The sequence below is a fragment of the Ammodytes marinus genome (genome assembly GCF_949987685.1).
Source record: "Ammodytes marinus genome assembly, chromosome: 7".
Classification (NCBI taxonomy): domain Eukaryota; kingdom Metazoa; phylum Chordata; class Actinopteri; order Uranoscopiformes; family Ammodytidae; genus Ammodytes; species Ammodytes marinus.
Window position 1 is genome coordinate 24,730,371 of NC_137211.1, and position 26,696 is coordinate 24,757,066.

The 26,696-nt window shown below is 41.7% G+C and overlaps 1 protein-coding gene across 2 annotated transcripts in view; it reads right to left on the reverse strand.

Annotated features, from left to right (window-relative positions):
• sema3b (sema domain, immunoglobulin domain (Ig), short basic domain, secreted, (semaphorin) 3B) overlaps positions 1 to 26,696 on the reverse strand; it is an 89,482-nt gene that overhangs the window by 31,117 nt on the left and 31,669 nt on the right. Inside the window, exon 1 of one of the 2 annotated variants that reach the window (XM_080031898.1) lies at positions 2,334 to 3,151. The exons of the other annotated variant lie outside the window; for it this stretch is intronic. The gene's annotated coding sequence lies outside the window, so the exon portion shown is untranslated. Of the gene's footprint in view, positions 1 to 2,333; positions 3,152 to 26,696 lie in introns of those variants that run through there. 2 annotated transcript variants of the gene reach the window in all.

Here is a 26,696-nt window from a genome sequence, read left to right on the forward strand (position 1 = left end):
AAGGGTTCATAATATGCAGTACATTGGAATGCAAAGGACCAGTGTGTGTGTGTGTGTGTGTGTGTGTGTGTGTGTGTGTGTGTGTGCGTGCGCATGTTATGTATTCATCACCTTTTCAAGACTAACCCATTATGCAGACATGTTTTGCTTTGGTTAACACAATGTTAACATTTATCTATACTTAGTCTTTAGAGTTGAAGTTGTAAATATCAACTAGTTAAATGATAAAGAGCTGGTTGGTTCACCATGATAACGGGTACGGAAAGCAGCCAGTGACCAAACGTGAGTCAGCGTATTTTAAAAGTGTTTTGATTCAGATCAGATAAGAATCAGCTTGGCTTGCACATCTGATTGCTTCAGTTCAAGAAAAAAAAGCCGAAAGCCTTAAATGTGCAGAGAGAGGCAATAGGGGAAGAGCAGGTGACACAGGGCAGGGTTGCTGCACACCAACACACTGCATAATATTACAAACAATTTCTCTAGAGGTTACAGTAGCAGAATGCAGCGAGCGTGTAATAATAAGTAGGACTTTTACCATGACTACAGCTGGGGCAATGTTATTGGCTTGAGGCATGAGATCGTTAAGCTTCTGCCTAACAGAGAGCTGCAAGAGCAATGCCTCATTTCCCCTGAAAAACTAGGAAAAGAAACGAACGTTGATAAAAAACAGACCACCGATTGAGAGGAAGAATTCCATTCAAGCTAAAAGGAAAACACAGGATAACACTGTTGTGTGTTATAATTCCGACATAAATGACCCATAGACGTTGAGTAAGAGTAGGTTAAAGTTAGGTTAAAACAAGCCTTCACTGTGTCTTGCGTGTACACAAAGTAATAAGCTCAGCCATATGGAGGTGCAGAAAAGATGCCAAAAGCCGGCTCCTCTCTCTGTAATGTGACTTAAAAGTACAGTCTTGCTTTAGTGGAAAGTCTTGCGACAAAGCTACAGGAGTAAATATAATTTTCTCTCTCTCTCTCTCTCTCTCTCACACACACACACACACACACACACACACACACACACACACACACACACACACACACACACACACACACACACACACACACACACACACACACACACACACACACACACACACACACACACACACACACACACACACACACACACACACACACACACACACACACACACACACACACACACACACACACACACACACACACACACACACACACACACACACACACACACACATCTAAGTAAAGCAGCCTTAAGCCAAAAGTGACTACCAGTCTTTATGGGATTTAGGATGAAAAAACAAAGCGGTGCGATCTTGGGGCTGGATAGCTTAGTTGTTCTAAAAGACACAGAGAGAATGAAGGAGCCGGGGAGGCTACATCGCTCTGCTGGTCTCTGGTACACAGCCATCTGGCTCTACATCATGAATGGAAAGTTTCCCAGCCTGCGAACCCGTGGCTAGTGTTTGTTCAGATTGGCTAAATTATTCTCATTATTTACATTTTGAATGGCAATACTGTACAATGGAAGTAAGCTAGTAAAAAGTAGTAAACTGCTCAGCTGGTTTCCCAAATGCAAAAGTAGTGCACCTTGCCATATCTGAGCTGTCTATACTCTTTTTATTTCATATCTTCTAAATCTTTTTTTTAATTAGTTTATCCTGCTCAACAAGGCTGTGGAGTGGTGATTGAACCTATATTATAGTGAATAACCCAATAGATTACAAGGAGGAAATGCATACAAACTATGTGAGATTGACGTGCCGTGGCCATAAGAAGGGCTTAAACCACTTGTCTGGTATTAACAAGCACTGAAAAAGAGACAATGAAGGAGCCAGTAAGGCGCGGGCAGCCTGCTGGTAGCTGGTAGCCGGCCCACTTGTCCCATGCATGTTAGAGCCAGGAGCAGCGGTATGTCAGGACCTTACAGAGCAGCCTCTGGTCTCCTGACTGGAGCCGCTCCAAACAGCTCTCTGTGAGGAAAGACAACTCACTCTGCTCTCCTACAATTAAACAGCGGAGCAGATTTCAACCCCCGTTGTCTCAGGCAGAAGCACCACATGTCGTCAGCGTGACTTGTGAAAAGATATTTGGGTTTGTGTGTGATGGCTTGGTAGTACTTCTGCTGCGCGAGATCAGGTCACACACACACATACAGCATGCTGAGTAAAATGTCAACCTTTATGGCTTAGCAGATTTGTTTTGTGAAGTATTTTTCAAAAAAGACAAAAAATTCCTTTTATGCCCCATCATTTTCATTGTAACTTGAAATCATGGATGAACACATTTCAGGTATGTAAGCAGTGTCCCTTAAACGCTTCTCATGGGACCATTGTCTAGACTGAACTCACCTGTCCATCAGTTTCTAGTAGAACCAAATTCCAAAAGAGTTCAGAGCATTCCGGATCGGGATCAGCGTCCACCTGAGTCTAACTTGCCTCTGACAGCTCTGACTGTTTCTATAGCTCCTGTACAGCTTTTCCCTGTTTGACCTCTCATGGTCTTTTCATTTCAATACATAAGAAAAACAAGCATGTCCAGGCGAGACAAACCCTCTTGATGATGTACTCACAGTATAGACAGTGCTGTATACACACACCTACAATCTCCCTGAGTTCTGGCTATGCACATGTAAACCAGCCATTCTCAGGCTTGTGCATGTTGAAAGTCAATGAGAACGTACAGGAGAGTTCCTCTGGAGTCAGGTTGAAACACCTGATTCTTAATCTTTTAGTCCATACATTGGAATGATGAATGTAAAAAAAAGTATTAGGCAGGTAGAAATTCCAGTAAAATAGTCTTTTCAGGAAGCCGTGGAAAAAGTCCTGAGTAATTCCAGTGATGGGAACGGTACCTGGAGGGCAGAAAGAGAGCAGTGGCCAGTCCCACTATGGTGCAAAAAAAAGTGTCTTAAACAGACATCCACAACAACAACAAAAAGCAGCCGGTGTGTGAGTTAAAAAGCAGCGCAGCAAGATCTGAGTATTCCCCCGTCTGCAGTCAGCTCCACTGATGAACGGCTGCACTCCGGCTCCACTTAGAAAAACACACAAGCCTATACACACACACACACACACACACACATAAAACTTCTTCTTAACACACACACGTGAGGAGTTCTCACACACACACACACACTCACACAGTTTTCGCAGGATCTGAGCGGAGTGTAAGTGCTCAGAGGGAGAGCGGACAGGAATAATGGACTTAATTCAAGAGGGGTGAGAGAGAGCGAGAGAGAGAAAGAGAGAGAGGGAGAGGGAGAGAGAGGGAGAGGGAGGGGTTGGGGAGGGACGGAGGGAAAGGTGGGAGGTGGGAGGAGGGGAGTAGAAAGGGGCAGGGACACGCACTGAGTTGTTCTCATTGTGTGTGCTACTGTTCATTTGCATTGGTTGCATGATACAAATATTCATGTCTAGGGTCCATCATTGTGATAACTGTTTTTAATTAGTGTCAACTGAGACTATTTAACCTCAATGCAGCAGCAGCAGAGACTCCCTGTACAATACAGCTTTTTGACTTGGATTGGGGTCAGTTTTAAAGGCCTCCATTGTGATTGTGATTTCGGCCTTTCCCAGTCGAAGGTGACAATCGGGAGAGGAATGTGGGGTAATCTGTGGTTGTTAATTCCAAACTCTGGTTACCAAATGAAAGCTTTATCAACCCATTCTCAAATTTCTTGGTTAAAACCAAATTCTCACAAAGTAATTGCTGCCATGATCCACTTCCGAAAGCCAATCGGAATATGACATGATATCATACACATGTTAAAAAGATTAAAACAGATAAAACTCTAAAAAAGGGGACAGCAACCGAAGGTGGCCAGTTGGTAAGTGCATTTCCATACAAATGTTCAGTGAATATTCTCAATTTCCACATTTAGAAAGGTGTGAGTGAACACGTGAAGTTTAAAAAAAGGTGAAAAATGTGCAAGGAAGTTTGTATGCTTGCCTGAGAAAAGTTGTTGTATCGCTTAAACGAAAAAAAAGGGCAGTAAGAACTAACTCAGTGAACAAATCATGATGCACATATAGCATGACAAAGAGATAAAAAATGGTTGCAGTTAAAAACAAAGAGAGGTTTCTTTGCATTCACTATGTTGTTTTCCACCACTAGAAAATGGTAGTTTATCTACGTCCTATTGTTTAGCTCTCTTCAAGTGTACTGGATCCATGGCACCGGACTTTTGATATATGTGTTAACTGTTTATCTCGATGCACTCACCACCTTATATTTTCACAATTTGCATAGACGATTGTGCAAAAAAATGTTGGACAATTGACAAATGTAGTGTCTCTACTTGCGTTTTGCACAGTCATGCTATGATTCACCAGGCATCCTGATCTGACACACCTCAAACCTTTATACTGCTCAGTCTGATTTTGAGCAATATAACCATTAGTTAAATGTGATAAAGCACGATTCGTATGGTTGCACATTTTGTAGTCGCCTAAGGGACAAAATAAAAAGAGTCTTGAGACTTGGGTGAAACTGTGAGCTGATAGATGTGACCGCTTACAGAAGCTTACTTGCTTCAAAATACTCAGAACCAGTCAAATGACTGAGCAGTTTGGATGAAAAAAAAAATCAAAAATCAAACAGAGAAAGAGATTTCCAGATAGGAGAGAATGACCGTATGCTGGTGTGGACAACATGTACGCTGATGATAAGCTACTGTAAGTACAGTAAGAGGGTAATTGGAACACATTTAGAACATATGAGGGTTTACATCATCCTCTGCACATATCACAGTTGAAGTAAAGGGCAGCTATTCATGAGGTATGAAAAGCAAATAGAGAAAAAAAAAAGTTCAAGTCATGGTGTTAGAAAAAAAGTTGAAAAAGCCATGGGAAGATGTCAGAGGTGTGTCTCACTGGGTCTACTACCACATTTTGAAAAGCCATAAGTGCCATGGTGAAGAGATTTAAGTTAAGATACATGTGTACCTAGAATTCACATATGGAAGAAAATGGTGGATATGTCGTTCAAAATGTTTTTTTTTGTATTTGTCTTTCTTTTACAGAGAAAATTGTCTGCGGTTTGGTTTGGTTCAGTACAGTCAGGTACAATGTATTCCTTTGATGACAAGTTTTCACGAGGGAAAACAAAAGTATAAAGCAACCATTCAATTTGTAAAAACAACTCCTGCAGCATGATCATAACACTGGGTGCAGTATACAATTATTAAATATGATATGTTATATTACATTGGTGTATGGACAACATGGACAAATGAAATGTAGTTGAACTGTAGCTCAGCTTGACCCTCAAAAAGGCATGCACCTACAAGTTTAAATCCAGTGCACAGTGCTTTACTGCTAGATATCTACCCAGATATCAGAGTTCACATGGTACGTATTTTTTTGCAGACCATGTGCCTATTAAAGAACGCCAATCACTGAGTTTGCTTTCAATGGATCAACCTCTAAAGTTTTTTTCTTAAAGACATCACCACATTTGTGTCAGCATCAGTGATGCCAAAATCTAAGTAATATTGTTACACTCACATTAACCCTTTTGTGGGTGTGTGGTGTGTGTGTGTGTGTGTGTGTGTGTGTGTGTCTCCAACTTCTACCCACATGCCCCACTCCATAGTGTTCATTCCAATGGCAGGTGCGCTGCTGTTACTGGCAACCGTGACTTACAAACACACACACACACACACACACACACACACACACACACACACACACACACACACACACACACACACACACACACACACACACACACACACACACACACACACACACACACACACACACACACACACACACACACACACACACACACACACACACACACACACACACACACACACACACACACACACACACACACACACACACACACCTAAACAACCCACAAGGGTAGGGTCCACAAACAGAGAGGTCATGGGTCTCACACTAGGAGGTTCACTGCAGTATGTGTGCATGTGTTGTTTTCAAATTTGCCTGCATTTTCACACACAATGCACACTTGCCTTCAGCGCTTATAACACTTAGCACACAACACAATCAAAGCTAGTTGCATAAGGGAATGTGTGTCCATGTGTGTGTATGTGTGTGTGTATGTGTGTGTGTGTGTGTGTGTTTGTGCGGCGTGTTTTAAGCCCCACTGCCCACCTCCTGCTGACCTGTCTGTCATAAACCAGTCTGATGTCTCTACAGCCTGCAGAGTGAGCGCTGTGATCCTGACAAAGGCTTTTGTCTCAGCCAAAGCCTCTGTTGAACAGATGAGGGCTCAGTTTCCTAATAGTGTATGGTGAGGCCTTTTGTTTCATTGTAAGTCAATGAACCAAAATGATCTTTAGATTCAAGTGGTACCACAACCAGGCTCGTATCCCCCACGTTGGAGACACCCCCTGTGCTCTAATTTATTATTCAAATCAGGTATTCCATTTATAGATATATAATACAAAACAAATATCTGATTCCAAATTGTATCTTTTATTTTAAAATTAAAAGATGAAATATATTATCCAACATCTTCATATTGATGGCTTACAACAAAGAGATGTTCTGAATGAGGTCCATCGCCAGAACTAGAAATGTTTTCACTTAAGACTCAGCTGAACTCTCTTCTACATATGATGGAAATAGAACCAAAGATCTCGTAAGATGATTAAGTTAACCATGTGTCTTACATAACGCTTGATGCATATAGTGCTCAACATCAGAGAACCGTTTGAGACACGCATTCTTGTGGTGGATTACATTAGTTGTGCAAAAGCACGTGTATTTTACTCCATAAACATGCTTCTAGAGTGCTCCAGAATGCAAATAAACATTTTTTTCCCAGGAATGTGTTTTTAAATAATCTACTTAACAACTATAGTAAACTGTGAAGCTGCTACTAAAAGCCACTACGAGTAACTTTGTCCCTTGGCGGCCCCTTTGGACAGAAGCGGTAGTATTTTTATGACGCCCGCTGTCGCAAATCTGTTTTCTAGCTCGTGCCAGGCATGCGAGTGTCAACTGAGAAGGGCGCAATATAGTGCATGTCCGTGTGTTGAAAGTGTGAGGGCATGGACTCTTTTCGGCTCCGTGAGAGTGGCCAGTGACACCGCATCAACTAATGCCAGTCAGTGCCACACACACCTGATTGCATTGAGTTGATGCAGCTACTCTCACGGAGCTGAAAGATTACGTGTCCTCACAGAAAGCGAATGAACGAGAGACGGCAGTTAGTATGGATCACGATGAGGTAATGTGTTTATGTTGTTGTAAATAATGACTATTTCAGATGAATAATGGTAATCTGATGATGGTGAAGCAAAGCAAACTTTGTGTTAGTACCAACCGCTCATTCATTGAGGAGTAAACACTGCAGTCTAGTTCGCTCCCGTGAAATTGTATACACGTTGCTTGGCAACGCCCTCGTCCCGCCCGTAGCCTATATCACTCTCCCTTTAAGCTTTTCTTCATTGAATTCTCTTTTTTTTCTTTAATGGTTCAGCCCCTTTATCAGTCATTATGACGACAAATAACTGTCTCAAACAAGGCTCCCGCTCCCCTTCCCTCACCTGGAGGGATAGGCTTCTCAAATCGTGTTGCTGCGCCACACTGAAATCTGCGACCAATACGGATATGTGACTATAGAGCCTGCACGAGCAAACCGAAAATCGGACTGGGTGTGCGACCAGACCAAAGTCAGTAATAAAAACTATATAAAAACGTCTATCTTTGCACTGATGGTCTTGTTTGCTGTTAAAGGTCATTTATGATTATCAGAGGAAACATGAGGCTGTTCAAAAGATATTTAAATGATACTCGTAGCTGCTTTAAACTAACTTCTACTTCTATTGCTGAACAGGTATATACAGCTTCTTACACAATGGCACCAGAATAGTTTAGAGATAAGTATTCCCATGTATTTGAAGGTATCCTTAAACAAAACACCTAGAACAAAAGAGCCACAGTGTTGGGAGGTCATGCTTCATTGAAGTTAACGACACCATATTGACTTTACAAACTACACCAATTAAGACAAGTTAGCACAAGTGCAGTGGACGCAGAGTGTTATTTCTGGAATATAATCTATCTGAACAAAAATATTGGATTGAAACTGAAATTTCTGGTATGTGGCAGGGAAGTTTACCAGCCTCCAGCTTGATTCTATACTGCCTGGGGTAGGAGTGAACATTATAGCTGTGACCAAAGGCAATTTTTAGGGCGGGGGCACCTTCTTTGAAGGACTTACTAGCTGATTGTATGGCTGTCATTGGATGGGAGACGGGTTTGCTGAATGTAGCCCACATCGCCCTCCCCCTGTAGAGAATGCTTTTGTGCTTCCAACATAACACTTATGACAGCAATTTACAGAGCAATAAAAGAAGGTAACAGTTAACTTACCAAGTATATCAATTATATGGGCCTTTCTAATAATGCATTGCTGCTTTATTAGAATTTCCACATTGAAATATAATAGTTTAGTTTAGGTTTTTTAAGGTTTGCCTTGCTATTTTAAAATGTAAATTTACTGATCTCATTTGGGTTGTTCATTATGAAAATAAAAAAAAGCAACTGAAAATATAATTTTAGGATTATGAAAACACTTCTGGGATTCATCACTTTCTCGGATATTGTGTACTCATATGTGTATTCGGCAAGTGAGAACGTTTCCACGCAATTATGGGTAAATCAGGGCCATTATACCAGTGTACATTAGTGTCCCTACTTAGGTAAACACCAGAAATGTTATCTAAACACATACAAATGTATTCATATTCACATATCCACTATCATATGCCACTTAAGATGATTTAGTTTTGAATAACTGATATTTTTAGTTTCTTTTAAAACTGATCTCACGTAATCTGTAGTAAATTCAGTGGTAGTATGTTCCAATTTGACATTGCCCTATAGATTATATTTTCCCTTATGGCACTACTTTCAGGTAAAGGTAGTATGATGCGTCCCAAATAAGCATGTCTAGTGTTGTTATAGTGCCTATCATGAGTTAGCTGTGACGAAGTATAAGTATATCATAAATATATGACGTGCATTGAAATGTTGACTGTACACAAAAATTATCTTCATGTTGATACTAACTTAAGAGTGATTTTGACAGGCCCGGACCACAGCGAAGCACTTTTGTCTCAATCAGATGGAGCAAGAGCTCATGGAGGAACTGGAAAAAGAGAGGGAGCTTTCACAGCTGCTCAGCATGAAGGTCACATTGGAGGGCCTTCAGATGTTTCTCTCCATCTTCCACCCAAGAGCAGAGGAGGACATAAATTACTTCCTTGCACCTCTGCACAGGAAACTGCTGAGGATGTTTAGTGGCATTGAGAACACCAGGGGACGCCACGCCAGCAGAGCTCTTGGAGCTGGAGCAGAGAGCTTCTCTTGTGTGCCAGCCGTGGTCGACACAGCCATCAAGTTCCTACTGGAAGAACCAGAGGGGGAAAAACAGACCGAAGTTGCCAGCAAAGAGATCTGCAAACTGCTGACCGACTCAGTAGCTCCCTGCCTACAGTATTTAAGTTTGGATCCGTTTCGTCCAAAAGTCTTATGTTTGGAGTCTGCAGTATCGCCACCTGATCCTTGTTTCAAACCATATTCAGAACGTTTGAAGGGGTCGCAAAGTCATTCCACCTGATGGATTACGACGAAAGCCATTTGTTTGCCACAGAGGGCGTCATGTCTGCCATCCAAGACATGGACCACCCAGAGGGGACTGATGGTACCTCAGAAGTGCAGGAAGACCGACAACTGGAGAAGAGGGAGGCTTCTCCACAAGTCACTGCCACTGAGGAGCCAGAGGTATTCATGAACACATCCCTAGTCAAAATGACAAATGTAATTGTTTTCATAGGTGACAAGCTGGATAAACTTGAGCAGGAGCATAGCCTGGTTCGGGACCCAGCCGTCCAAATTATAATGGTCCATAAAGTACAGTCTGCTACATCAACCAAGTCCATTTGCAAGCTCAGCACCTCAGGAGTGCAGGAACAGCAACATTTGGAGAAGAGGGAGGCTTCTCCACAAGTTACTGCCACTGAAGAGCCTGAGGTACTCATTGAGAAGGATGCTTTCACATCTGTCTGTCCGGAAGAGGAAACACCGGAAATTACAACTCAAGAGACGGAGGACACATCCCTAGTCAAAATGGAGACAAACGTAATTGTGATCATAGATGACAAACTGGGAGATCTTGAGCTGGAGATAATCCAGGAGGAAAGCCTGGTTCGGGACCCGGCCGTCCAAATTATGGCGGTCCATAAAGTGAATACTGCTTCATCCACCCAGTCCATTACCAAGCTCAACACCTTAGAAGTGCAGGAACAACATCTGGAGACGAGGGAGGCTTCTCCATAAGTCACTGCCACTGAGGAGACAGATGTACTCATGGAGAACAACAAGGCTTTCACAAATGTATGTCCGGATAAGGAGACACAGGAAATGACAACTAAAGAGACAGAGGACACATCCTTAGTCAAAATGGAGACAAATGTCATTTTGTGCAAAAATTACAAGCTGGGAGATCTTGAGCAGGAGGTAGTCCAGGAGGAAAGCCTGGTTCGGGGCTCGGCCGTGCAAATTATGACGGTCCATGAAGATAAGAGATCCATGGGCGGCAGTGGCGAAGTGGGTAGGGAGATCGCCTCTGGAGTGCAGGGTCGGAGGTTCGATCCCCCGTCTCCCCGCCACATGTCGAAGTGTCCCTGAGCAAGACACTGAACCCCAAATTGCTCCCGATGGTTCAGAGAGCGCCTTGCATGGCAGCTACTGCTATCGGTGTATGAGTGTGTGTGTGAATGGGTGAATGTGGTAAGATATGTAAAGCGCTTTGGGGCTGAGAAAATTGGCTAGAAAGCGCTATATAAGTCAAGTCCATTTACCATTTACCATTTACCATAAGTCTGTTAGCAAGCTCAGCACCTCAGAAGTGCAGGAACAACAACATCTGGAGAAGAGGGAGGCTTCTCCACAAGTTACTGCCACTGAGGAGCCTGATGTACTCATGGAGAAGGATGCTTTCAAATCTGTCTCTCCGGAAGAGGAAACACCTGAAATGACAACTGAGGTGACAGAGGACACATCCCTAGTCAAAATGGAGATACATGTAATTGTTTTCATAGATGACAAGCTGGATAAACAAGATCAGGAGGTAGTCCAGGAGAAAAGCCTGGTTCGGGACCCGGCCGTCCAAATTATGACGGTCCATAAAGTAAAGTCTGCTACATCCACTCAGTCGATTACCAAGCTCAACACCTCAGAAGTGCAGATACAACAACATTTGGAGAAGAGGGAGGCTTCTCCACAAGTCACTGCCAGAGGAGCTGAAAGAAGGACATCCAGAGAAGATGGATGCTTTTCTTAGTGTCTCTGTGGAAGAGAACATGGCAACCACGAGCAGTGACGCTATTAAGAACACATTTGTGGTCACTATTTACATGGCAGATGAGCTGCAGGTAATGAAGCAGGAGGAGATGGAACCAAAGGACACACAGAAATTCTTGGTTCAGCACTGTGATGCTAGGAAGAAGAAAGGAGTGAAGGCCTTCTTCCGAAGTGTTGGAAGAAGATGACAGGCTGTTGTTCTGTTTCCACTGTTGAATAAATTCATTCATTCTCTCTGTAATATTACTGTTAAATTGATCAAATAAATGCTTTTCATTTTAAACCAATTATCATTATTATAAAAAATGTAACATGAGTAAGAACCAAGGACGTGTCAGAAGTCTGCTACAGAAAAATAGGGTGAAAAGTTGTATAGTGTGAGCCCAGCATAAGCTGCATAACTGAGATATATTTACAAAGACTCGTTACATTTTAGCTCCACCTCAATGAGGAATGGCTTTAAAATCCTGCTGGACAGATGCAGTGCCAGGTTCATACTTCAAATACAAGGGAGGGGACAATGGGTGGCATGTATTTACAGCAGGCTATCCAAAGCTATGACGTTATGTGTGACAATTGCCAACATAACACATGTTAACATTTGCTCAACAGATGCAAAAATATGAAAGCCCAGATACCATGCCTGTAAAATTAGCAACATGAAGTAGCACTAAGACAACAAAGAACCTTTCCCTTTTCTGTGTGTTCTGAGGGCTCTGTGGGTGTTACACACCGATCCAACATAAAATACCAGTACTAAGTGGATCATTAACATCATTGCAGCTATGTGCGTCATTCTGCCAGCTGTAACCACACGCTAATCTCATCTATGTGTGTGTTTTTGCGTGTGTGAAGTTAATTTTCCTATTAATAGCATCCACAGTTGTGGTTAAGGAGTTGAAACCAAGCGAATAAGGAAGTTTAGATGGAGAATGCCAAACAGCAATTTAGGTGGGACACTGTCCACACCATTTCTCAGCGTTTTTGTGTCACATTTTCACTCACCTTGGGCACATTTTTTACCCTATCTGCAAGTCTTAATCTCATAGTAACAAGCATAGCAATGGCTTCATCAGGAATAATATAGCTCAGACAATCAATCAATCAATCAATCAATCAATCAATCAATCAATCAATCAATCAATCAATCAATCAATCAATCAATCAATCAATCAATCAATCAATCAATCAATCAATCAATCAATATGTATAAAGGCCCAGCTCCCTGTTCCACTGGGCCTGACAACTGCTTCTCCACTCTGCAGTCTGAGGTTTGATGAATTTATATAAATGTCACAGGCACAGCACAAACAAACATGCCCAGTAGTACAATTTACTGCGGTATTTTTTAAATACTTTTTGTTCACATCATCATCAATAGTTTTGAAAAAAGGACATTTGGAATTTTACATTTTGATCAAGTCGTGTTTTTTGGCTTAACTTTGAAGCTCTTTTACTTAGTGACGCCAAGAGTCGTCAGGGGGCATTCATGGAAATGTGAGAATCAATGTGGGTTTGCTAGTTTTGTTGTTAGAAGGGTTAAGGGATTCATGGTGTAGGCTATCATTTGGGTGTTGACAGTTAGGTGATGATGAGTAAGCATGGCCAGAAATCAAACAAAAAACAGGAAGTTGAACAGTAAAGGTGCAGGGCAGAATGAAAGTAATTAATTTCCATTAATAAATTATTTTAGGAAAAAAAGAAGGGAAAATAGGAAAATAGGAAAAAAGAAAGGGGGGACATTCTAACATGAACTGGCATTCTATAGTCTAGTCTCCTGTATTCAGGCTCGGTTAGCTAGCTGTCCATATCCAGCTGTACTGTATGAGTCCTGACTGGTCGTCTATGACACGGTCCCCTGACCCCCTGACATCATAGGGATTAGAGGGGCCCTAATGGAGAGTGGCAGGAACAACACAAAAAGAGAGAGAGAGAGAGAGAGAGTTACAGACAAAGGGAGAGAGCGAGAGAAAGAGAGAGAGAGAGGTCCAGCTTGGGAACCCTAGGGGGACATAAACCTGTAATCCTCCCTGTTTCTCTTTGATGTGATCACACTCCACTGAGAGGATGGAGAATTAATGGGGGATGGTGGTGGTTTTAGCATGTCAGGTGGGCAGTGTGTGTGTGTGTGTGTGTGTGTGTGTTAGTGGGTGGGGTTACTGACTTTGGTGCCAAGGATCTCAGAGGTGGGACACACTCTCACATATTCACACAGGCACGCTGTCACACACACCATCTGGCTCCGGGGGTCAGCGGGTGGATAAGACCACCTTAAAGAATATGGCTTTAGTGATACAATTTCACACACACACCTCGGAGCAGGTTCCGAAGGTCACTGAGTGGATTACAGCACCTTGCACCTTACACACACACACACACACACACACACACACACACACACACACACACACACACACACACACACACACACACACACACACACACACACACACACACACACACACACACACACACACACACACACACACACACACACACACACACACACACACACACACACACACACACACACACACACACACACACGGCAGTATTTTTCGGTGGAATGCACATTGCTGCACTAGTTCCCACCACTATTATATCTAGCTGGCTGATCACTCTGAAGGCCTTTTTGTACTAGATGTGGGCACTAACTTAAACAAAGTTGGTCTTACCTTTTTTACTGGATAAAACAAATCCCTTACTTTTCCTCATTATTTTGATCAAAGACGGACATGTCAGTACACAGACAGAGGCTGTTTTGAGCCAGGTATTCTGCAGTGGGCCCCTTAATTGTGAGCTTCACTCGAATCAAACCTGGGCTGTTGCACAGCGCTGCCATTTCTGAGAGAATTCAGCACAGATCGCAGTGAGGACTGATGACAGACAGAAACCTGGGAAATCACCTACTAAAAGATAGAAGCTTTCAACCTCAGCCCGCACACAGACAGCACACTCAAATGTGTTCTCAAAGTCCACACATGCGTCGGCTCTTGTATGCAATGGAAATGTCATTTTATTCAAGCAAAATGTTTGAACTCATTCCCCTTTTTGATTTAATAGTATTGAACATCGCTGGAATAACTGCTTAAAGGCACACTCAAACATATTGCATGCGATGGGGGTGAGATTGTGTGGCTCACACCACGAGACAATTTGTAAACATAGACATTTTCGAAGCCCGGGCTTTGTATCAACACCGGACTTCACGGACATACGGACAGATAGCGGGATGGTGAGTAGATGATGAGTAGACTATGATTTGACTTTCTATTACAGCCAGGGCATGTTGTAATAAGGTATCGGACAAAGCCCCTGAATGCTCATTTCAGAACCCTTTTCCATTGACATTGTGGAAGTTATTTACATGCTACAATGTCAATGTTCTGACTCCACATTTTCTGAGATGAGAGCAAGGCTTTACCTAATACAAGATGGAGTGTAAAGGTGCAGTGGATTAAAAGATCTGAAATGTGTCATATTAACTGACAGACATTTTTCTGTTTTTCCTAACTGCGGTTTGGATGGAAAGTCATTTTTTGCTGAAAAGCAGGCAGATAAGGCACAGTGTGTATGCGATGGTATACCCTACCATGCTGTGCTACCTCATTAAGGTTTGAGATGTGATAGCATAAAGCAGACCCAACCAAATGATTCCTGATCCTGATGGGCACTGATCCAACCAGACAGGCTGCTCTCAGCACTATGGCGGATTAATGATACGCACATACGCACACACACACACACACACACACACACACACACACACACACACACACACACACACACACACACACACACACACACACACGCGCTTATAGAAGCACACACTTCCCAGGGGGTTGTTGAGACACTAGTTTTTGCAGTTATTAGTGTATACGGGCGCATATTCACCCCTAGTGGAAATCTGAGACAAGCTCAGCAATGAGCAGATTTCATGTGAACATTCTGTGATTCTGACACACAGGTGATTCTACTTTGTCGCAATATGTAACGTGTGCACACACACGCACATACTCACTGTCTATGACTTTAATTGTTGCAGCGTAAGCACAGTGGGTAGATTTATACATTTTTGGAGTAAAATGAAACCTGTCATGCGCGGTGTAAAAATTGTAGAAATGTATAGATTTAGTACATCACATTTAACAGCGGCTAATCTGCTCTGGAGACAGAGATAGCTGTTGTTGAGATGTTTAATGAAGCTCAGTGGAGAAGACAGGGAAGGGAGTTAATTTAATGAAGCTGTTGTTAAGCATCAGAGATGTATCACTCTGGTGAGAGGGGATGACTGCCTATTTTAGTATTCTTGTACACAATATGCTATCGGCAAAACCTATAAGTGCAGACCATGTCAACCTTCACTTAGAATCACTTAAGCCAAGGAACGGCATGCAAAAAATGCAGCTGTTCACCTCTGTCTGCCAGCCATGCAGGGGAACAACGTGCACACACACACACACACACACACACACACACCCTCCTGCAGACATTCATCAAACCAACAGCCTGTGATCATAACTGCTACAGCAGATTACACAAGTGGCTGAAGTACTCTCAGCTTCGCCATAATTGTCATTTCACTTTTAAATTTAGGCTGTCAAAACAGCTGCTCGCGCATAAACACTTAACTCCCGCACACACACACACACACACACACATATTCCTTGATTTAAGAGTACCGAGCACTGTCTGTGTCTGGCGGGCCAAAAATCCCCACCATCAACTAGTAATTGAAGGCAGTTAGGAGTGGGGGGGGGGGGGAATAAAAAGGGGATGAATGAATGAATAAACACCTTTTGAGAGGAGAGGAAAAGAGCAAGATAGATGATTGCAAAGGGGGGATGCTTCTGTGGATATGTGGCAGTTGTAAGACCATTATTGGGTTGTCCTCTAGATGTATTTCTGGTCGGTTATGGAAACTGTCTGATTTAAAAGTTTTCCAATTGATGCCAGCCATAATGCACCTGGTCATTTATTTCCCAAAACCAAGAGGGAGGATGATATAGGGGTGGGGAAGGAAATCTCATAAACATAAAAACCAAACGTTATTAGATGATGAGAAGAGGGCACGAGAGAACAGGATATGAAGAATACCACAGAGCCCACACGCACACACACACACACACACACACACACACACACACACACACACACACACACACACACACACACACACACACACACACACACACACACACACACACACACACACACACACACACACACACACACACACACACACACACACACACACACACACACACACACACACACACACACACACACACACACACACACACACACACACACACACACACACACACACACACACACACACACACACACACACACACACACACACACACACACACACACACACACACACACACACACACACTCCGGGTAACAATTTGAATGATTTGAACTTGTGGCAAACTAGTGTTGTTTCAATCTCAAAACTCCATTTGACTACAGTTATTTTACTCAAAACCTTATTCTACCTTCACATGTACAGTATTTCGCTGCTGGCACTATTCATCTCAGATCCAGATGTTTTTTCAAAGTACAAAACCAAGCTGGATGTTAGCAAATAAATGTCCATCCTTTGTGCAGCATCTAAAATTGGCTCTTGGACAGGTATTTGATCTCAACAATGCTAATATCCTCATTTCAAAAACCAGCCTCAAATAGACAGGAAGTCACTGCTGCATTATTCTTTGACCTTTGCTGCACAACATCTTACTTGGGAATCATAAAAGGTTGGCTGTGACAGTAAGGCATGGCACAGAAAGAGGGTGTGGTTTAGAGTTTATCTCAACTGTTCCTAAACTCTTAAAGAAAACTAAATTCATGCTATTTGGCTCATTTCAAAAAAATGAAATGCATTGACAAAATCACTGACAATTAGCAATGGGGTTAATCTACATTATGAGCACTACTGTATGGCACACACCGGATTCTTGCTGGAAGCTGTATATGACAAAGCTTAGGTTACTGTGGATGTGTCTGGCTCCAAACAAAGCAGGTTGAGACCCATCAGTTACTCACAATTAGGGCTCGTCATTGCAGAACATCTCTTAACAGACCACACCCTGAAGGCCCATAGGAAGCCTGGTCATTCTACACATGACAGCATCATGAAAAGGATAAGGAGAAACCGTACCCCACAGGATTAAAAGTGAGTGGATTATCCTGGTGATATGAAGTAAATTGAGTTAAATACCTTTACAATTTTCCTATAAATTCCGCTACAACTGCACTGGAGAAAAGTTCAATGTCACCTCTGCCAATTCTGTCTGTTGACCTGCAGCGGGACAACGAGCTCTCAGAGGTCGGCTACAATGGGACATTCACTGCAAGTCATCATACCAACCTGGACCCCAGACAGGAACGTTTAATATGTTTAGGATTTTAATACCTCTCATATTTAAAGACCTGGGCGGCAGTGGTGAAGTCGGTAGGGCGATCGCCTCTGGAGTGCAGGGTCGGAGGTTCGATCCCCCGTCTCCCCGCCACATGTCGAAGTGTCCCTGAGCAAGACACTGAACCCCAAATTGCTCCCGATGGTTCAGGGAGCGCCTTGCATGGCAGCTTCTACCATCGGTGTATGAGTGTGTGTATGAATGGGTGAATGTGGTAAGATATGTAAAGCGCTTTGGGGCTGAGAAAATCGGCTAGAAAGCGCTATATAAGTCAAGTCCATTTACCATTTACCTTGTGCAAATCTTGATTGGAGAACAAAGGCTTTTGTTAGCAACGGCACTCTGAATGGCAAAGCTATTCAAAACCATTTGAACCCGTGTTCATACCAGACAAAAAGGCAAAATGAGTCTGTCAGCCAGTGACACACACACACGCGTGCACACACACACACACACACGTGCACACACACACTGACAGTAGATGACACAGGGTGTGATTTTGGGTTGCTAGGGAAACATGGGAAATCACCTATTTATCACAGAGGCAACAGCTGTTATTAACATAGACCCATCACAGAGAACAAACATGCAGAGACATTTTTCTAAACGCACTTATTGTGAAACAAAAATCTGGAATCTATATATTCTTGAAGAAATAAGCAACCACTTTTATTTTCATCTGATGCCAACCTTCGCTAAAGATGGAACAATCTGTTTCAATTTAGTCAAGCACATCAACTGAAGAAGTCAGGTCACAGCTGGCCGACAGCAGGCATAATTAAAGGTGGAGTCAGCCATTCTGGAGAACATTTGTTGTCGAAACCACTTTTTGTCAAAATCGGTGAATATCTCCTCATGATCAGCCACTGCAGGACTGTTTGTGCACTTAACATATTTAGTGTTAATACACAGCCCAGGCTCTGTAAACTGGTATGTAAACAGGGGTCCCACTGTAGCTAGCAACATGCCCGTTTACAGAGCCTAGGCTGTGTATTAACACCAGATTATTTTTTCAGTGTACACACAGCATGTAAAGGTAGCATGATGAGATATTTACGGATTTTGACGAAAGGGAATTTTGACAACATAGCTCCAGAATCAACCTTTTCAAGGGTCACATAACAATCTGGAGTGTGTCTAAAAATGATCAAATATGTGTTGTTGCAACGGCCAGCAATCCAATCAAAAAGTAACACTTTGCTGTGTTTTAATCTATTACTGCTGCCCCATTGCTATATGTGTGTGTTACCTATTTTGAGACTGATGGAAATAGCGTGCTGTGCCTATTTCAAGCAGAACCTGGTAGTTTACTCTATTTATGTTGTTAAATTGGGTCAAATACACAAGTTAGCCCACATAAATAACGACCACATTTTCTACACCACATCCTCCGTCTCCAGGCTCCCTCTATCCATCCCTCTATCCCTCCATCCATCCATCTTGTTTGAGGTTTACAGGTAGCCGGCCAAGTGGGAGAAGATTAGAGTGCTCTCCATAATAAGCTGCCCTGACCATAGTGTCATTTCCCTCTGTTTTGGCTAAGCTCGTCTTCTCCTACTCTCTCTCTCTCTCCCTCCTTTCACTCCTCCCCTCTTTTTGGAGCCAACGTGTCAAGGGGAAAAAACAAAGCTGTTCAAACTCTGAAAAAAAGCCGGAGGGAGTGGAGGAAGGGAGAGAGAGAGAGAGAAGGACATAGGAGATGCTTCAGTTGAAAGCCACTGTTGTTTACTTTAAAGATCTGACGCGGTTAAAGGCAGATTCAGAGTTTCCGAACGCTTGTTAACAAAATCACTTTCTTGTCAAAATCAGTCAATACCTCCTTGTGATCTTCTACCTGTTTAAACTGTGTGTGCGCTGAAAAACAAACACACACAGGTAGTGGATTTTGAGGAGATATTCACTGATTTTGACAAAAACTGATTATGACAACAAGCACTCTCCAGAATTGGCTGGCAATTAATCAAGCAACACCTTGGACCTGTATATTAATTTGTGTAAATGACAAAGGGAAAATAAAGAGAAAGAGAAGAAGAGAAACAGAAACCTATCATAAGTCATTTGAGGCATTGGTCCGAAGCCAGTAGCTAATGATCAAACAGAACAGTGCATCCACACTAGGACGGGACACAGCGTCACTGACAGGATGGATAACGCTATTGCTAAAAAAAAGCTCAGCCAAGTCACACACACACACACACACACACACACACACACACACACACACACACACACACACACACACACACACACACACACACACACACACACACACACACACACACACACACACACACACACACACACACACACACACACACACACACACACACACACACACACACACACACACACACTCACTCTTCTCGCTTTGCATTTGGCCGTTATTAGATATGACTCACTCAGTCTTTGTGACTTTAAGTGTGTGCCTCAGTTGGCTCTCTACAGTGTTAACATGCTGAACTTCTAGGCAACTGTTGCTCGGAATCTCTACACATAGGCTTTTTCTTCATCCAGCAGCTTTAGCAAAACTGTTAGCGGAAAGTATTGGATTCCTCTTTGATTTCATGCCATCCTGTTGGTTATGTTGGAGTCAGAAGAATCAATATAAATGTAGTGCAAAAGTATCAGATGCCGAACTTTAGGCAAATTAAATTACTACATTAAAAGGTAAGTTTTGCTTTGTGGATATCACAGCATTGGAAAATGACACTGAAGCAACATCTCTTTTTTTTCCAGAACCGGTGACCCTTTCACATGGGGATACTCCACACAACTTCTTGTCAACACCATTTCTTCAGTGGAAATATGTTCCAATGAAAACCTTTTACCCTATATAAATAACTTATTCCCTTTCTGCTCAGAATTTCCCCCCTAATTTGTGAAGTCATAGAGCGGCGCATCAGCCATCGCCCCTTGGATGGACACCTGCTTTCAACCACAGACTGTGAATAATCCAGAGGCCTTTCCAGCACGGCCCCTCTCTGTGTGTAAACCAAACCTCAAGGTCGTTTACGGCAACGGGCTGTAGTCAGTTTGGCTAGCGTTGGGGGCTACTCCACAACACATTAAATATGTAGCCTGCAACCCTCCCATCTGAGACCACAGCACACTATAAAAAAGACAACAGCATAGTATGTGTAATAACTTCAATATGAATTGCCATGTTAGCTGTATCACGTTATTTAACTGGAAAAGAAGATTTGTGTATGGGAGCCAGTTTTTTATTACATTTTTGGACAGTGTTTTGAGCCCTGGGGTTAGATTTAGTTTATGTTAAGGTCTTTTTTCAAAGAAGGACCTTCTAAGTCTAAAAGTATATATGTGCATGCGCATTTGATTAATAACGTTAATAAAAGAGGATACAAAGCCAGTCTCCTCAAGGTTTACCATTATTATAGGTCATGAATTGAGGTTTTCGTGAAGATATATCATTTATGTGTGAAGAATAATGTCTATGTGTTTGCTTTTTGGATATCAATGACTGTATAAAAACTGAAATGGGGAAACAAGCACTTCTTTGAAACCCTGCATTTGTTGTAATCTTGGGGGGCTGCAGCATTACACAATTGATTTTCCATTGTTTGTTTAAGTTTGCATGTGGAACTTATTAGCAAACAATTGAGTATTGATACACCCAGCGGATACAGAGCAATGTCTTAACATTCTTCGCATGGTTAGTTTTAGATACAGTAGTTTTCCCCTGAAATAAGCTTCCTGATGATACTGAAAACAAAGCCCATAAGACCTGATAATGGACAACTTAATAAATACGGTGTCACTTATATAAATGCTTAGTGATAAATTATATTTTATCACTATAAGCGACACCTTACATACACTATACATAAGTAGTCACTGATTTTATTAACAAAAAAATATTTATTATTGCAGCTTTAAGCAATGGTTTTAAAGTGTATTAAGCATTCAACAAAAGAAGTAAACCAGTGTTAATCAGTAACTGATGAAAACATCATTCTTATTTAGAAACAACAGCATATGAATATGATTGGTTTACTGCTTGTTGTCTCATTGTAACAATCTTGTGCTGCACTTCAAATGAGTTACGACATCACACACAATCATGTCCTAGAGCATGATAATAAAGAGGTTATTGTTTATATGAAATAAAAAGGATAAATAAGAATTAACTTTGTGATTTGAGAGGCTATTGTACATTGTTGGTAAATATGCTTGTGTTTGTGTGTGTGTGTGTGTGTGTGTGTGTGTGTGTGTGTGTGTGTGTGTGTGTGTGTGTGTGTGTGTGCGTGCGCGTGCGTGTGTGTAGAGGATAGAAAAGTGACTCTTCTCTTCCATCTGTTGATCATTAGTGGGATTCTCCCTCTCATATTTAATTTATCTGTCCTGTTTTCTGTATCACTGCGCGTTGCTCTGTTTGCCTCTTTCCCCCTTTGGCATCTGTCCTTCACCATTCATCATAATTTAAATCACTTTAATGACGTGGTGATGTCATATTTTTGAATATTTTTCTCTCCTCTATACTTCCTATTTTTTTTTTACTATTTCCTTCTACTCTGTCCAACATCTGAATCTGTTTTGATTAATCAGTAAGTAAACAGTAATTAAGACAATCTGCACCAAAGAAAAACGTTTAAGACTTTAAGGCTTTGTAAGATATTTTTGGTTGATTATAATTCAAAGCAATTTGACACAGGTAAGAGCGCACGGGGAATGAAACGTGATCCCCCAAGATTATTTTTAAATGTTTCAGGAACTTTCCATTTGATAAATAATTGGATGAAGCTCAGAGGTGGTGATTTGAAATGTTCCACTTGGGCTTTCAGAGGATATTATGACATGCAAGTCACATCTCTGCTTACACAAATCTGTGTGTGTGTGTGTGTGTGTGTGTGTGTGTGTGTGTGTGTGTGTGTGTGTGTGTGTGTGTGTGTGTGTATGTCTGCTTGCTTGAGAGTGTGTATCTGTTGCATGCTCTCCTCACATAACCCTAGCATGGGCTGGACTAGGAGAGTATTAGGATATTCACAGAACAGTGCCTGTGGTTGACCAAAGCTTTGGCCGGAGCACTTGAAAGAAAAAAATTGCGAATTTCGTCGAACTTAACAAGACAACTCGCAGAACATGTTCTCTCTTCTACCGCAAAACATTTCGTGCATCCCTTATTTTCGCTTGCTCAGGCCTTTTCGCTAACCTTTTAGTCCATCGTTGATTTTCAATTGATTGGAAGATTTATTTTCACTTTTACGGATGCATAAGGGGTTTACATTTTGTCTTCCAGCAGAAACAAGTGGTTTGGCTGGTGGAGTGTGCTATAAACAGTGAAACAGTAAGTTTGCGTGTTAATGTGTTCCCCCCCCCATTCTTTCCTGCAGCCCGTGAGTATATCTGTAGCAAAATCAACACACAATGGGTTGACTACTGATGCCAGGAGTGATGCATGATAGGAGACGTTTATCGACACCACCACAGTGAACTCCTCAGCACAGTAGGTTAGCGGAGCCTCGCGGCGGCAAACTGGCTTCTCTGGCCTCATGTGTTTGAGAGAGAATGGTGAAATAGATGGTGCCTTTCAACATTGTAAATATGTGGTCTGGACTTTCTGGTTAGAGGAAAAAATTAGGCAGCAAGTTGTGAAAGAGTCACACACACTGGTCAGGAAAGCCATTAACACACACACACACACACACACACACACACACACACACACACACACACGCACAGAACACATACACAAGAGCACATGTAGCGCTTGGCAGAAGTCCACAACCACAAGAGCATGATGCCATTTGGAGGAGCTCTGAAAGGGATTGCCTCCCTTCTCCTCTTTCTCTCCCTATTCTGTTCTGGTCCTAGTTAAAAGGTAGTATACTCATCTTTAGTTTAAGAAGTGTAGTGTATAAAGTGTGTTTAAAGTTTGTACAAGTGAATTTATATCATATAGGCCTACTTTTCCAATAGTATACTTAAAGTATCCTTCATTATTTTGAACTTATTTGCTCATATGTAGGCCGATATTTATTTAAATACTTAGTAAACTTTTATTGCACTTAAGATGAACAAAAAGCCTGTTTTAAAGTATAGTAAACTAATAGTGCTATTGAAGTACAGGTTTAAAAGCATGAAATAAATAAGTTGTACTATTTTGGTATTCAAATTAGGTCAAACAAATTATTTTAGAAATATATTGAAGCACAACTTAAGCAATATTCAACATCCTTCTCATTCATTTCATATTCCATTTCCAACTATTCTAAATTATCCCTTTCCTTCATGTCTTTCTCATCTTTTCTTTCCTCAAACTTTCCCCTTCATCTTCTGGCTACCGTACTTCTCCTTTGCCTTGACAAATCATCTTTCCATCCTTCCTGACCGTTATCTTCCAATTCTCATTTATTTTCCAATAAAAAAAACCTGATATTCAAATAAAAATAAATAAAATAACACTAAATTAAACCAACTGGGAAGGCAGCCATTGCGGTTCTATTATTTTTGTCTTTCTCGCTGCCACAGATTTCCCCTATATTGCAGCCTCTGGCCAACAGCACATCCAGTCCATCCCTCAGATGGTGAACACATCAGACACACATTGGACCTGCTCTCACCCTGACAACCACTATCTACACCCTGTCTAAAGCTGGATGAACACAGAGCACCTGCGACAGAGATCAGAAATCAACACAAAATGGAAAAATGTCAGAGTTTAGCAGTGTGTTTTATTGGGGGCAAGTACACCAGATGATACTAACATAATAAGTCATAAGAATGGAACACATTCTGCACTGTTTGTTCTTTCTGTGTGAAGGCTAAACTAAATCTAACTGGCTGAACATTTATTTCTCTAGTTGAATGGATGAGGAACCACAGCCGAGCTAAGACACATTAAACAAAAACTGAGATTTGGGCAAATGGTTCATCATGTGAGGTCTATTCATTAGTGAGAAAAGCTTGTTTTGCCTTTGGTAGACCCCCAAAGAAGTTAAGTAATGTGAGGGGATACAACTGTTTTGCCATAAATTGCACGTACCTGGCACCTACTGTATGTTATTAAGCTTTTGATGACTTTTAGCATCTGTAATCTTGCAAGGAGCTACGATAACTTTACTGCTATTTATGTAAGCCAGATTTAACATGCTTGAGTGGAGCAAGGTTTCACTGTTTGAGTAGCACCGATAACAGGTTAAAGTGTAGGCTATAAAGACAACATGTTTTTTTTATCTTTTTCTAGCAAACTGTTATTGTTGAATTTCCTCAGACATCTTTGAGTTTGATACATTGTCAAGTCTCAAGGTTGTTTATTTTTTCATATGCGGAACAATTACAGAAGCAGTCATTGGCAATGGAATTCTTGAATCTCATGCAAGCTCCTTTCAACAACGCAATATAAGAGAAGAAAACATATAGAGAGAAAAGCGCAGAGAGCCACCTGAGACCCATTTACACAAAACTAGTGCAAAGAAAATATTAGTGCAAATGTATGTGTCAAAGTATTGTTAAGTCTAAATCTTTGAGTACCAGGATTGTGACAACAAGTATGGCCGCCAAAATTATTTTGAATTGGTGCAATCAATAATTTCCTCAGACAACGTGTACGTTATCTCAGCTGAAGGCCACGCATCCCTGGATCTGATTCAGGAAAATTCACTGTATTGCTATAGGTATTCCCTCTTGTTGGCTATAAATACTCATCATTGCGTGTCATTGTAATTCCATTACTCTTCCCTGTTTGCTAGTGACTGACAGGTGATATAATGTAACTATACTATGAATGCTCACTGGAGTGAGTGTGTTCCTACAAGAATCTGAGCTGTAGGCCAGACACAGTTAATCAGGTTAGTCGAAACAATATGTGCTCCATAGACAAAGAGGGGAGGGTGACAAAGACGTGGAGCTGGAAGACTAGACAGAGAGACATAGGGACGGATAATAAAACCCAGAGAGAGAGAGAGAGAGAGAGAGAGACAGCGAGAGAGAGAGAGAGAGAAGTCCATGAGGAGGAGGAGAAGAGAGAGTCCGAGCCAAGGGGAATAACTGAGGAAAGAATAATACTGCCTGCTCATAAATCATATAATTTCTTTCCACCATATTTCTCTCACTGCTCTGCCATCCTGCTGCTCTCAAAACGGCCAAATACCAAGAGTCCCACTTGGAAATGTCACGTAATTACATCAGTAACAGTAACGACCCGTGACATTTTACTGTATATGGTTCATGTCTGGATTCCTTCTCTCTTTCACCAAGTGGTATGAGTGGTATAACAGTGAGTGAATGGACTGTACACTGAAAAAAATGATTTTTTGGGTTTGTAATTATTACTTGATTATTTGATTACATTTTACAAGGAAATATGATTTCAGTGCTTCTACTTCAAAATGTCACCCTTTATTTAATGTGTTACTTGATTTCTATTTGTAATTATGTATCCTCATTTTTATATGTAAATATTATCCATCCTTCCAAGTAATATTAACATAACAACTGTATTGACCGTACAGCCTGACATGAGCAAGTAAACTTTACTTAGATAATAGGCATAGATAGTATACAAATATAGTATGTAAGCTTGCAATCTTGCGCATGCTCAGTGGATGAGTTCAGTACATTTTGAATTCAGAGGAACTAGACATTAACAGGACTTCTGGACGACACACTTCGACTGGGGGATTGTTTCGGTGCTCATCTGATGAGACAATTCATGGACGTGGAGCCTTGGGGTATGTTAACTTATATGCTTAACTAACTTTTTAATGGTCTGTCGGCTTAGTCATTGTTCTACTATTTTAGCAGCTAACCGGCTAACGGCTCTTCCCGCGTCCGCAGGCTGTTTTGGACTTGCGCCAAAACACTATTGGACTTGCATGAGTCCTTTTTAGAGGTCCATGGACACAGACATAGCACAGGTAAACAGCATGGACATTTAAGTAAACAGGGCTGCAGGGATAACAGTGCCACAGTGTGTGATACC